The sequence below is a fragment of the Danio rerio genome, chromosome 22 (genome assembly GCF_049306965.1).
Source record: "Danio rerio strain Tuebingen ecotype United States chromosome 22, GRCz12tu, whole genome shotgun sequence".
In the NCBI taxonomy this organism is placed as follows: Eukaryota; Metazoa; Chordata; class Actinopteri; order Cypriniformes; family Danionidae; genus Danio; species Danio rerio.
The window spans coordinates 33363077-33378288 of NC_133197.1; the positions used below are offsets into that span (position 1 = coordinate 33363077).

At 33.7% G+C, this 15212-nt stretch overlaps 1 long non-coding RNA gene across 1 annotated transcript; it reads left to right on the forward strand.

Annotated features, from left to right (window-relative positions):
* Positions 1-8974: 8974 nt before the first annotated feature.
* On the forward strand, positions 8975-14786 carry LOC141380223 (uncharacterized). Its single transcript, XR_012397886.1, has 7 exons — positions 8975-9112; positions 9713-9746; positions 11112-11167; positions 11261-11408; positions 11520-11596; positions 12918-13397; positions 13434-14786. It is a non-coding gene; the product is annotated as an uncharacterized lncRNA (long non-coding RNA).
* The last annotated feature ends 426 nt before the right edge of the window (positions 14787-15212 follow it).

Consider the following 15212-nt stretch of genomic DNA (forward strand, 5'->3'; position numbering starts at 1 on the left):
GCCATGCACAAGGTGACTCTACTGCTCTGCAGAAATAGGATTTTGCAAACAAACACAGCATTACATTTCTTATTGTTCAGGAATATCAAGCATTTTATATCAATAGGGTACAGTTTGGAGTCTTATTTCGATTTTTTATGCAGCAAAGAGACGAGTTTTTTCAATAAACAAGCTGGAATGACTGGTAAACTACAATGTAAAAATGCCGTGACTTATTATTATCGACAATGAATATTTTAATAATTATATCAGATTTCAACTACATTTAAGTTATGAAAAATGTAACTTAACATTTGATCTTATATAAGTTTAGATGAGTATGAAATTTTATTTAATTCAATTAAAATATGTAGGCAGCAATAATATAATTGACATTGTCATCACAGCATATTTACAGCTACTACAACATGAAAGACGTCATTAAAAACAAATTATGTGTGTTTACTTCTTAATCAAATACTTATTTTGGCTGGTTTTGAGCTCTTTTACTTAAAACATCAGCTATTATTAAATCTTATACAAGATTATTTTTGAAAACAAACAAACAAATAATGCTATTCCAATTGTAACATTTTCTGTCAAAAAACTTTGAGTAATGCATTTGCAATTTTGAGTTTGCAGAACAAAATCTCAAGAAATTCAGCGATGAGAAGAAAAAATCAGGTGTTAAAAAATAAACTTAATTGTGAGAAATGAAGTTGCAAAATAAGGAAATTTCTGAGAAAAAAAATCATTATGAGATGTAAGTTCATAATGTAAGAATTAATCAAAAATCATAATTATGCATTTTATTTGTTATTATATATTTTATCCTATTGAGAAACAATGATATGACCACCACATCACTGTAGTTAGCATTTATTCTATAAAAAAAAACAGAAAATACAAACATGGTGCATAGAAGTACCATACAACCATACCATACCATTTACCATACAACATGGTAAACAAATAACAAGCCTCGAAAAATAGTTAAAAACAAATTGGTGGATTTTTACAGTGAATAAGCTCCCATTTTGTACCCTATTTGTATGAAATGCTCAAACTGCTTTCCTGAGAATCGAGAAGATTTGACACTGGCATATAAAAGCCCACTTTATTGACTCTTTATATATTTAGCATTTTATGTACTTACAAAACCTTACATTGTCAGAGACCTCTTAATAAATTTATGCTGGCAAATTTCATGACAGACAAATCTTCGGTCTCCACAAAGTTCTCTATTTTTTAAGGCAAAACACTGTAGATAAATATTTACAATTGAAGCCAAAATTATTAGCCCCCCCCCTTTTCATACATTTCATACATTTTCACGGTATGTTTGATAATATTAAAAATAATAACAAATAATATATTAAAAACTATTTTAAGGTCAATAATATTAGCCCCTTTAAAGCAAATTTATAGCCCCTAATTAAGCTAACCTGCCTAGTTAACTTATATAACCTAGTTAAGCCTTTAAATGTCACTTTAAGCTGTATAGAAGTGTCTTAAAAAATATCCAGTCAAGTAATTTTTACTGTCATCATGGCAAAGATAAAATAAATCCGTTATTAGAAATGAGTTATTAAAACTATTGTTTAGAAATGTGTTGAAAAAAATCTTCTCTCCGTTAAACAGAAATTGAGGGAAAAAATAAACAAGGGGGGCTAATAATTCTGACTTCAACTGTATATTTATTGTAGTTGCATGAAATCGTACAATTAGAAAAGGAGGACTGCCATGACCTCATGAATAAACAACTGTTTTACACATTTATACATATTTCAGTCTTACGAAAATGCACATTGAAAAACAAATAATCTCATGATCTCACAAGAAAACGTAACTATTTTACATATTTTTACATATTTCCGTTTTACAAAAGTGCACAATTTATAAAAAAAATCTCATAATCTCATTAAGAATGTGCAATTGTTTTGTGTATTTTACATTTTTACTTTTTTATATTTTATATTTCAGTTGTAAGAAATTATACGATTTTAATTGTACTGCCCCGATCTCACGAGAAAACGTCACGACAATATGAAAACATAATTTTTAAAAGGAGGCATGCTGCCAAAGCCATGAGAAAACATAACTTACATATCTTACATATTTATACGTATTTTTATATAAAATTGTATGATTTTTAAAAGAAGGCATGGCCCTAAAGCCTAAAGCCAACCATCATTGGAGAATGAGCCATTTGAAATAAAATGTAAAATTGTATGTGAATTAGCAACTAAATCATAAAGTTATGAATCGGCGTGATTGTTTTGTATATGAATAACCCAGGCAGGTGCACAACTTCATAAGGCATTAATTTAGGGCATAACGTCAGGTGGGCAAAATTTAATGTCTAGCCAGCGTCTAGGGACAATGTTATTTTGACGTCCAACAACAACGTCAAATCACGTTGATATTTAGTTGATTTTAGGTTGTGTTTTCAAGTGACCATAATCCAACATCTGATAGACGTCATAGTGGTAACGTTCACACAAGGTCAAGGTGTAACATGATAAGATGTTGATAATTGGTTGATTTTAGGTTGGACATTGACGTCGGCCTGACGTTGGGTTTTGACGTCAACCAAACAAATCCAGTGTCCCCACAACGTTGGGGTTTGTTAAAGTACAACGTCCATATGACGTCATGTTTATGTCCTGTGCCTGCAGGGAAACTATAAAGTAACTGCTGCTGAAGTTTTACGAGACTTTTTACGAGAGTTTTATGCATTCAGATTGAAACCTACAGAAACAAGTTGAAAAAAGAATATAAAAGAAAAACATAAAGGTGTATTTTTATATATACATCGGGGAAAACAATTCATTATATAATAGGCTATTATAAAATTTCAAATTTTACAAATGGTTTTGCCTTAAGTGTCTCACCTTAACACCAAACCAATCCCACAATGTAGCATTAGGTCCAAACATCCAGGCCTCAAGGGCACGAGCGTTGACGTTGGCCCATCCTGGCACCTGCACCACTGGCCAAATACCAGAGATGTTTCCACCACATGCTATTTCAGAGTGCTTGTGAAGCATCACGTTGTTAACTCTTGTTTTTGTACACAGCTTTTACAAAGGTCACGTCTCTGTGGACACGCGCCCAAACAGTCTATTAACCTCCTCTAAACATTTATCTAGAGTTTCACAAATGAGAGATGTAGGGCCCGCTGTGCGCCCTGGTCAAATAAATCTTGTTATGTTGAGTGAATATTACGCTGTGAAGGGGAAGCGTTTCAATTCACAAAACCATTTGACAGGTTAAACTTGTTTGAGGAGGAGTTTGAACACAGTGCTGAGATGGGTGAGAGGTTTTAAAAAATATGATTAGAAATATTTAGGGCGTTCACTAATTAGGCAGTTCATTTCGTTGTGGTGACCCCAGATTAATAAAGGGACTGAGTCGAAAAGAAAATGAATGAATTAGGCTTAGAAATTGAGGATTGGTTATAGTTACAAACTGGCTTCGTTTTCTAGCATATGTGGAGGGAGAAACATTTGATAAATATGGTAGCTGTGATTCTTCTAAACTTGCTAAACTAATTTAACAGGAAAATATGTAGGTAAGCGGCACGGTGGCTCAGAGTTTAGCACCTCCCAGCAAAAAGGTCGCTAGATTAAGTTCCAACTGGGCAACTTGGCAGTTTTGTGTGGAGTTTGCATGTTCTCGACATGTTTGCATGGGTTTCCTCCGGGTGTTCTGGTTTCCCCCACAGTCCAAAGACATGTGCTCTAGGTGGATTCATTCATTCATTCATTCATTCATTTTCTTGTCGGCTTAGTCCCTTTATTAATCCGGGGTCACCACAGCGGAATGAACCGCCAACTTATCCAGCAAGTTTTTACGCAGCGGATGCCCTTCCAGCCGCACACACATTCACACACACACAATCATACACTTAGGACAATTTAGCCTACCCAATTCACCTGTACCACATGTCTTTGGACTGTGTGGGAAACCGGAGCACCCCCACGCGAAGGCAGGGAGAACATGCAAACTCCACACAGAAACGCCAACTGAGCCGAGGTTCGAACCAGCGACCCAGCGACCTTCTTGGCGCACTACCTACTTCGCCACTGCCTCGCTCTAGGTGTATTCAATAAACTAAATTGGCTGTAGTGCATGAGTGTGTGTGTGTTTGTGAATAAGTGTGTATGGGTGTTTTCCAGAACTGTAGCTGTAGGGCTTCTGCTGCCTAAAACCTATGCTGGAACAGTTGGCAGTTCATACTACTGTGGCGACCTCTGAAATAGAGACTAAGCTGAAGGAGAATGAATGAGTTTTCTGTCCATACATAGTTGCAAATTTAACTACTATGACAAAAAATCAGCATCTCATAAATATTTTCTAACATTATGATAAAAACCATAAAGTTCAACATAAGTTAAAGAATATTACAAAAATGTGAATTATAATTACTCTAAAAATAATACAAAGAAAAAATGTAAAGCTGCTATGTAAAGTCATGAATTCAAATTGTGTGAAAATTTGGAATATTGCTTAAATAAGCTTGATAGTTAAAGCATCGTTACTCTGGGAAAAAGGCCGATTCCAAATTTGTCAATGTAGCTTGCACCAAATACTTTACCCATTTAAATAATTAACAAAAAACTTTTGCTCTTAAATTTGAGGTCTATTCCCGCAGTCTTTATTACGTCTATGTTGGAAATAAAGCACAATAATTCCTCTAAATAAACAAACAAACAAATAAATAAATAGCCATGTCAAAATCAATCATCAAAGTGGTTACTTTTACTTGAACAAAAAGGCGTAATATACTTACTGCCAAGGCTATTTTTATCAAAGTTAAACTTTAGCCACACTATATTAGTGTTTTGCAGCTTAAATTCTTTTTACGAAGTGGATCGTCAGCCCAACACTCAACCCCCAACCTGCAGGAGCAAGACGTACACACACTATGGACAATTTAGCTTACCCAATTCACCTATAGGGCAGTGGGGGACTGTGGGGGAAACTGAAGCAACCCCAGAGGAATACGGTGAGAACATGCAAACTCCATGGCAGTTAATCCAGCCGGGACTCAAACCAGCGATCTTTTTGCTGTGAGGCGACAACACTACCCACTGCGCTATCGTGCAACCCAAAAGAAGTGTAGTATTGCAAATATAATTTACAAATAAAGCACATTTTGTGAGAAAAAAAACAGCTATTTTTCAAAGTAAAATTGTGCAAAAAAAAAAAATCACAAATTATTTGTTGATAAAGCACCATCTTACATTCAACAGAACAAAAAGACAGACATTTCTTCCAAAACTGCCATAAATCAACAAGGAGGACTGGGGAAACCGCGGTAGCTCTACAACATAAATGACTTGCGTAACATAGACAACACAAGAACTATTAAACTTAATCATTTTATTTTGAATTCAAATGTCTAATGTTCTGAAAGGCAATCTTGTGAGACATGTCTTAAAGAAATCAAATGAATTTTTTAGTGATGTAAAAAGAATGATTGATAATTAGAAAAATGTACTTCATCATACCGTATTCACATGTCCTTTACCCTTACAAATGGGTACAACTTCTCTTGAAGTTGTAGCGATTTTTACACCTTTAATTGAAATAGGATTGTCGCGGACAGACAGGAAAGCATTGGGTGCAGATAGAGGGGAAGGATTGGCATATAACGTCGAGCTGGGAATCGAACTTGGTTTGCCATGAGCACCATGTATATGTCGGCACACTTAAGCACTATGCTATCCGCTTGTTAAGTGTGACATCACTTGAAGCAGCTTCCAGGTCCAATCGCTCTATCAATCTGTATGGGGAGACTCATCAAATGGTAATAATAACCGTTAACAAAGCGATGTAATACTTTCGAAAATCAATCGCAAGATACAGTTGAAATCACAATTATTAGCCCCCAGTTTAAAAAATAAATAAATAAATTTTAACGCAAAGAAGATTTGTTTTTCAACACATTTCTAAACATAATAGTTTTAATAACTCTTCTCTAATAACTGATTTATTTTATCTATGCCATGATTACAGCAAATAAAATTTGCTAGGTATTTTTCAAGACACTAGTATTTAGGTTTAGTATACGGTTTATTTTAGGTTAATTAGGTTAACTAGGCAGGTTAGGGTAATTAGGCAAATTATTGTATAAAGATGGATTGTTTTGTAGACTATCGAAAAAAATGTAGCTTAAAGGGGCTAATCATGTTGTCCTTAAAATGGTGTTTAAAAATTAATAACTGCTTTTATTCTAGCCAAAATAAAACAAACAAGACATAATTTCTCCAGAAGAAAAAAATATTATCAGATATACTGTGAAAATTTCCTTGCTCAGTTAACATAATTTGGGAAATATATATATAAATATATATATAAATAAATAAATATATATATATATATATATATATATATATATATATATATATATATATATATATATATATATATATATATATATATAAATTCAAACGGGGGCTAATAATTCTGACTTCAGCTGTATATATTCATACCTAATATGTGATGACCAGAAAGTGATTAATTTTTAATAAATTGTTCAAATATTGGCGTCTGTGATGCAGCAAGTCCAGAGACTTTTAGTGTGTGTACACTATTTTTTTTTTTTTTTATAAAATTCAATTTAATGTGTGGTTGGACTAAAAAGGTCATAAACTAATATTTTCTGTATTCAAATGAGTGTATTCTATATGTCACCAATACGTCACGACTTAAGTGGATTGGCGCTGATGGCCATTTTTATGTGCGTTTTTAAATTTTATGCACATACATAAGTGCTACTTTAAGGCATTTTAATGCTAGATCCTAAAACATATTTAAAATATATGGATGAAACAATGTCATCAACTGGAAAAAGAGTCCCGAAATACACAACAGACAGTACACTGCATTTCTGACCCACAGATCAGGGTTTTTCCAACCCTGTTCCCGAAGGCACACCAACAGTACATATTTTCAACATTTCTTTAATCAAACACACCTGAATCAACTCATCAAAACATTAGAAGAGACTCCAAAACCTGAGGTTAATGGGGCAGATAAAGGAAACATCCAAAATACTGTTGCTGTGCCTCCAGGAACAAGGTTGGGAAACACTGCTATATCAATACAAGTGTTTATTTTTTTTTATTAGTTACTCTGAACTACAAAAAGGAGCAGCCTTAACATTTTTAAAAAATTCTCATTTTCATCAGGGGTTTAAAAATTGCTGCAAGGGTGAGTAAATAAAGGCAGAATTTCCATCATAACATCCGTTATAAGGCACTTTGTATTAATTTGCCACAAGCAAATATCATTTCAGGAACTCAAAAATGCAGCTGCAGTTTCTGCTTCGTCAGAACTTCCCCTCTCATGTACTTCAAGCACACTTAAAAAATCTCCTTTTTGATGTTATTTCTCCTTCAGTGTGGTCCCGTCCACACCAAAACACTTACACTCTGTAATTATTTGCGGATTAGTTTCATTTATTTCCTCACCCCACAGTCTTTACTACCATTTTGGAAAGCACAAGCGAAATCTATTTGCAGTAAAGCAGAAAGCAGTCATTGTTCTGCAAGACTTTGTTTAACAATCAAGAGTCTGTTCAGGCCCATGGCATTAGGAGTGCATCCAAGGCTCGCTATTAGGCCCTTTTAAGTTTCGTTTTTTCCTCTTCCCTACAGTTCCTGCTGTTTGCCGAATTCTCCCTACTCCCTCCAAATGCTATTAAAATACATGTTCACTTTGTGGTAGACCAAATTTTGTCTGCGGGTTGCCAACGCCAGCACCTGAAATCTAATAATAAAAGGGGACAGTTTTCATTTCAGAGATGTTTAATCCTAGTGTTGTAATTATTTCAACATGTGCGTACTATTCCTGGAGGAATGACAGCGGGGTTGCTTTTATATGTGCAATATCAAGACCACATATTTTACATAAGCTTTATAAGATGTGTTCATCCCTATGCATTTTGAACTCCCGATTAATGTATGCATTGATATTAATGTGTATTTTTGAATGTGTAATATGAAAGTTCTATTCTCTGTACAGTATTTTTGTATGAGCCCTGAACCTTTGCTGTTTCCGCAGCGTATTTGAAGCACAATGGCGAACGAGAAGTGATAATCAGGTCTGTCCTGGTTTGGCTAGACTGGTTTGGTGTCGAGACCCATTCCTGATCCATACACTGTAAATGCGAATAGTATTCCTTACTATCAAAATTCTAGTGTGTTTACTTAATTTTAAGCTAATTGTTGAGTTTACTAGAAATGCATTAGTGTTGCTGACATAGTAAGGTATAAAGTTCCCATAACTAATGTAATTTGAGTAAAATTGCTTATAAGGGCTAAGCCATGCTGTTACGCATGCGTACTGGGTGGTGATTTCCCATCCCCCATCCCGAGTCACAACCAACCGCCACCCAGCACCGCCATTGAAGGACAGGATTTCATATTGAGAAGATGTACTGCTGTAAATCAAGGTAAACTTTTCGTTTTAATTACTACTTTGATTTTATTTGTATAGTATCAGTAATCTGTTTATTTCCTGCACTTTGTGAAATTGTTTGCTGTTTTGTGAACTAATTAATAGCCCATTATGTTGTGACTAAACGTTTTGACCACTGCACGTTATTTGCAATACTGTCTACTTTACTAGATAAGCTATTTTTAGCTGCTTAGTCCTTTTTAATAACTATTAATAATTTGTAAAGTTAGTAGTAATTTGTAAAGTGGGCGTTATGCTCTAAAAGAGCGGGCCGCGCCATTTTAAATGATGCAATGAGAGAGCAAGAGCGCGCGCAATGATCCGTTCAAATGTAAAGTTAACACATAGCTGTAGGTCTACATTTTTAAAAAAGAAAACGAAACCTATTTATCCGCATTACAAATACAGTAACGTTAGTTATCGCTGAACTTTAGTGGCGCAAAAGTATGCGTGTTTTTTTTTTAAGATTTACTTTTATGAGATCACCTGCAGGAAGCAGGTGAGGAGATCAGCTGTGATTCGGTCCGGCGTCAGCGAGCGGCTCATGACCAGACCAGTCGTTTTTTTCTCCATGATCGCCGGGGCAGCAGCAGTTTTAACCCGCCGAGGCTTTTAGAACATTATAAAGCAGTTTCAGCTCAAAATGGACCCGTGAGTGTCGTAGGTAAATTAGGATTTCGATGCGATTACGATTCGTGTCACTGTATGAGGCAGATGCATATTTACACATGATGCTAAAGTGTGCTTATGCTAACAATCCCTATGAAACTTAAATTTAAACTTATGAAAATGCGAGAGATATTTAATTAACTCATTTATTTGTTTTATATGCTATTTGTCTTTTCTTTATGCCGTTTTGAAGGTTTATTCCAGTGTTGCCGTTACGTTATTGAGTGTTTGTATTGCTGTAATGACAAATAAATCTGACCAGACGCGACTGAATATGTGTGATGGATAACGTTAATGATGAAGTGGTATAACTTAACTCGTACAACCAAGCACAGAAACATCCCTTTGTTTGCTCAATATCACACAAAGGCATCAACAAGCCTTTGTTATAAGCAAACTTTCTGTAAAGAAACAGGCTTTGCCAAACCTGTTAGTTTGCATTTTTAAAGAAGGTTTCACTAATTTTTAACAATTTAGGGCAAATAAATTTGAACAATTACAAGGTTGTTTAAAATGTAGCACACCATTAGAGTATTGTGAGTGGCATATTTGGTTTGTAATATCATTATACCCTTTATTTATTTTTTTATTTCAGACTACCAGTTTGTGAGCTGATATGCAGTGGAAATGTAAGTTTTGCACTTACACATCAAAGAAAACTTTTTGAACAATACCGCACAAGCCATAGAACATATTCATGAATTGTTCTATTAACGTTACCTTGTCTCCATACTGAGTGTCAGGGTAATTTTAAATCGTTTAATGCATTAAAAGTACATTTAACAAAATTCTCAGCAAAGAACTGCATGATCAAGAATAGTCCGAATATTTTGTCCATTTGAATAATCATCTGAGGACTAGTTAGAAATAGGGTTGTTGTGTTACCATTAATTTATGTTACAATACTATACCAGCTGAAGTATGGTGATACCAAGTAGTATTGCAATACTGTAATTCATAACTTAAATCCATGAAATAAAGAAAAATGTCAGAAATAATATATTGTATATGTTATTATAGGCCTACTTGAATTTAAATAATTCCCTTATTGTTGAAAAAAGTATTTGCACATCTCTTCACCTAAAATGTATTCATTTCAGCAAAAAAAAAAAAAAAACATTAAAATAAAGATACATAAAGAAAAGAGCATTTTTCCAACAAACCTAGGCTATATGAAGTGGTCAAAAATTGTTTCCTGTTGCTATTTTGGGTTTTTCATCTATCATACTTTTTTCACACTTATTATCGGATAAGAATCCAAAGTAATTCAAAATTTCACTTTATGAGTCATTCTTTTTAATAGATTGTCACGGTTGTTGTAGCTATTATATCATATTGACAGGAACAGAAATAAAAGAATTCCGATTCAAAATGAACCATCACAAAATATGCAATAGGCTACTATAAAAGGCGCAAATTCTACAGTTTTACAACCTTAGAAGGCTCCATAGACTATTAAAATACAATAATCTATTGTTGCTGAATCGTGTAAGTATTTTAGTGACTTTTTCACATGCAGCATTATGTATTGTAGGCAGACTGTTAATGACAATACTACCGTTTACAAACTACAGTGGCACCGCCAGTATCTTGGAGCCATAGTATCACAATACTACCATAGTACCGGTAAACCGTGCAACCCTAGTCAGAAAGTTCAGTGTCCTTTTAAAGACATCAATTGAGACAAATATTTGTTCCACTTTTAATGCGCATAAAAGTAAGGCACACCAGCAACAATGCCATGATTATATTTAATCGGGGGTTGTGTTTATTACTGTTTGGTGACAAGTATAGCTTATGCTTTTGATGACAGGCGCCGGGAGTATTTGGCAGCTTTTATTATTCAAGAACATTTAACTATGTCATGTTAAAGTGTAACATCTGTTGCTAAATGGCATTGCATTGTATCATTGCATGTGTTTCTGATTTCTGTTCTTTGTTTTAGAATTTCGCTTAGCCATGTCAATAACACTTTACGTTTTTGTGCACAACAGTGACATCCAGAAGGAAGTCATAGAGGAAACACCAGCTGATGCAAGTGCTGCAGAAGGTTTGTTTTCTTTTCAAAACTTTGTGTGATTTTGTGAATTTGTGTTTTTGAATGTTATTAATGACTAATAATGTTTTGATTGGATCTTTGCAGAATTCAATCGAATATCAGGAAGAAATGTGAGATCCAGTTCTACGCTGCATTGGACACACACTGCTCGTTTGATTGAAATAAAAAAAAAAAAAACAGGAGAAAATTGCAGAAGAAAACTAGAAGAAATTTTCAACATGTTAATTCAAAGGTATTTTTGTGACATCATCTTTGAATCATAATTTGCATTTGATTGCAATAAATTGCATTTGATGTTTTCATTGGGCTATAATGCATGTCTACCTGTCTTTACTTTTTCAAGGTCATCTGGCAGCAGTTCTCCGGGGTCTTTCAGTCCTTTACAGGGATGAGTCTAAAGAAATTTTCAGGATGTGTTTTGTAAGTAGTATTATTGTTTCTGCTTTCTTAGACTGGAAATGAAGCAGTCATTCCAGTTTACTTCACTTATTAATAAAAATTTTCAATTTTATAAAAATAAAACAAATGCATTTAATGTAAGTATTTGAAAGTAAGAGGGATGTTATATTATGGCCTTTGGAGCAAGAGCATTGCTATGTTGCAAATACAGCAGCTTGTGCCGTCACAGGGTCAGTTAGCTTCATAGGCCAGTGAAGTAATGAATGCATTTCTTTAATTTTTAAACACACTTGTTTTGAAAAGGAGGAAGATTAGCTTGAAAAAAAAATCCTAATAAGTGTAATACCTATGTAATATGTTGAGAGAAATATAATTTCAGTTGAAAGAACCTGCTGGATTAAGATGTAAAAAGATAGTGTTAAAAGCCACAAAGTCAAAGATGCTCCGTATTATAACCAACCCTGTGAAGTCACCTGCTGTGGGATTGTAGATGGCTGCACCCTTGTTCTAAAAGCCATACTAAAACATCAATTTTCTTATTAAAAAATAGTTATTAATACATTTTTAAAAAGTGTGCTAAATAATGCAAACTTGACTCACTGCTTTAATCTAGCAAAACCAAATGCATTCATGAATCGGTTCCCAATTTATTAAGTTTTCCCTACAAAATATTTATATTGATTATGTAGCACCAATTGGTCTCTCACACATTTGCATTTAATTTCTTGAAAATGTTTTAAAAGTACTTTTACTGCAGTTTGTTTTATTACATTACAGTGTTTCTTTAATTAAAAAAATTTATTGTTCCTTTAGAATAGTATCATGTTCAAGATACTGGAATTTGGTACCAATCTCTGCTGCAATTTTAAGCAGCAAATTTCCTGCTAACATTTTAAGCACTTTTGAGCACATTTTTAAACAGCACTGTTTTGCCATTCTGTTCACATGCTTAACAGAAATGACACTCAACAATGCTCAAATGTTAGCAGAAAATGGATGTTTTTAAAATTACTATATGGATTGGTAATAAATTCCACTATCATGACAAGCCTAGTAGAAGCAGTACAGGCAAATCCATCGTGTTGGTCTACATTGAAGAAGGAGCACCATAGCAAGGCCTTCTTATAAGAAGCATTTGAATGTAAAATGTACTATAAACACAAATAGTCATGCTAATAAGCAACTAGTTAATAGGGTAATTGGTTCCTACTAAAGTGTTACTAAATTAAGCACAAGGAATTGTATTTTTTTCACCTCTGCTTTTGGTCTCCTGGCCACTACAGGCTTTATTAGTGCCATTTAGAATATCAAACTTTACTTATTTTTCTTTCTCTATTCATAGGATGTAATTGTAGAGTCGGACTTCAGTGCAGAAGATGTTGGCCTGCTGACTGTCGTGTGTGAAGATGTCTAAAGAACCTCATTATGGATGCAATGTGGGCCTTTATACTGGAAGGAAAAGTGGTTATGGACTTTGCCACATGCAGTATGTCTCTTTTTTGCTTTGATTTACACACTGAATTCGGACTACCCAAAGACTTTGAGCAATGCATTTGAATTTGTTCAACATGTGTTGCTTTTGCTGGGAGGGAAGCGTAATGTGTTTTATTCGGCGAGTGCCTATATACTGCTGTGTTTTATGTTTAAAGGTTCAGGTATAATGGCATGTTTAATTACAAAGTGTTGCTTTTTAACATGTTGCTGTTTGCAGTGTTACATTTAGGACTGCAGCATTTTGGTGTTTAAAACACTTTTTTTTTTTTTTTTTTTTTACCAAAAAAGTGTATTGTGATTTATAGGGTTGTCAAAAGTATTGAGTTTGGTACCAATCGGTACTGAAATAAATAAAAAAAAAAAGTCCATCCATTTCCCACTAACATTGCAAGAACTGATTGGCCATTGTGTTCACATGCTCAGTAGATATGACTGATTGGCTTTGAAGGTCATTATTTTTACCACACTTCACCACTGTTCACCAGGTGCAAAGATACAAAGACACTGGATAACTTCAAAGCACTGTCGATCAGTCGATTCATCACCAGATAGCTTATATGTTAGCTTCTAAACAAATCAGCTATCGACATGGCTTTGAAACACTTCAGTGTCTGTGCAACTTTGTTTGGACTCAGTGAAAAATGGTAAACCTATGACAGTCACAGCCAATCACAGTCATTTCTGTTGAGCATGTGAACACAGTGGCCAATCAATGGTGTTTAAGAACGAGCTCAGTAGCACTCAAATGCTGGTGGAAAATGGATATTTTTAATATTTCAGTATTGATTGATACCAAACTCAATACTTTTGACCACACTAATGTGATATTTTCTGTAGGAAAATCTAAACTACACAGTCTAACAAATTAGCTTTAAAGCTTAATATCTGTTCCTCTGTGAGTGTCTATATGCTGCCATGTTTAAGGTGCTGGTGCAATGGCATGTTTAATTACACTAATTCAAGTATCTTTTTTCCAAGTGTCAAGTATTTAAAGTTTTTTTGATAGATTTTTAAACCTTTTCGAAAACTTGTGTTTTAGGGTTGAACATGTTTATTATATTTTTTGTCTGTATTGCTGTTTACAGTATATTACAGCACTTTACAACAGGTTTTTACAAAACTGTATTGTGTACAAGTGGATTGTGATACTAAAATATCACAAGTGTATTGTGAAATTCTGCTAATTTTGTCAAATAAAATGTTTACATTTAAGACCTGTATAATGTCATTACTTGTAGGTTGAACTACATATTTTATGTTCAGTTTAATTGAAGAAAATGTGGAAACCGATTGCACGTAGTTTCTTTAGTTGACATTACTTAAAATGGTGGATTAAAACAATGTTGAGACTACTAGCATTCAAGATGTTAACTGAACATGGTAGAACAGTATTAGTTAAATAGAGTTATTAAAGTAATCTTACTATAAAACCTTAAGTAAGATTACTAAATAATGACAAGTATGTTAACTAGAATTTTCTATTAAACTTACTTAATTTTTAACAGTTAGTTTACTTTATAAGTTTTAGTTTTCTTACTTCAAGGCAATAATTAAACTTAACTTAAGATTTCCTTGTAAGTTTATATTGCAAAAATAAGGCAATCGGTTTCCAAACTTTTTTTAAGTAAACTGAACATGTTAGAATTTACAGTGTACGGGAATGTGCTAATGATATCCTTTTCTAAAAAAAACTACTCAATAAAAGAGGTAAAATGCAGCACTCGGAGTCTAATTTAATATACTTGCTTACGGTACACATTGCATTTTGTAATATTATTTATTTTATTTAATGCTTTTTTCTTTATTTGTTTTATCTGCTTTGCGTTTACTTATTGTTTCAAATGGGTGTCCATTTTATTTGATTTATTTAATTATTTACATTACTCAATCAGATATTTATGAACCGATCAGTAATAATCAGTTCACATCATTTCCTGAATAATCATCAGCTCACAGCTTCTAGGGAGTATTATTGTTATATAATTTTATAATTAAAATAAGAAGGTATTAGTTTTGATATTCATATTAGTATTTATTTTTTATTATTAATATATTAATAATATGTAGATGAGCAAAATCACATGAGTGGCAGTGCTATATGGCTATATATCGGCTCTGTTGAGAGACATGCAGCCGAGGCCTT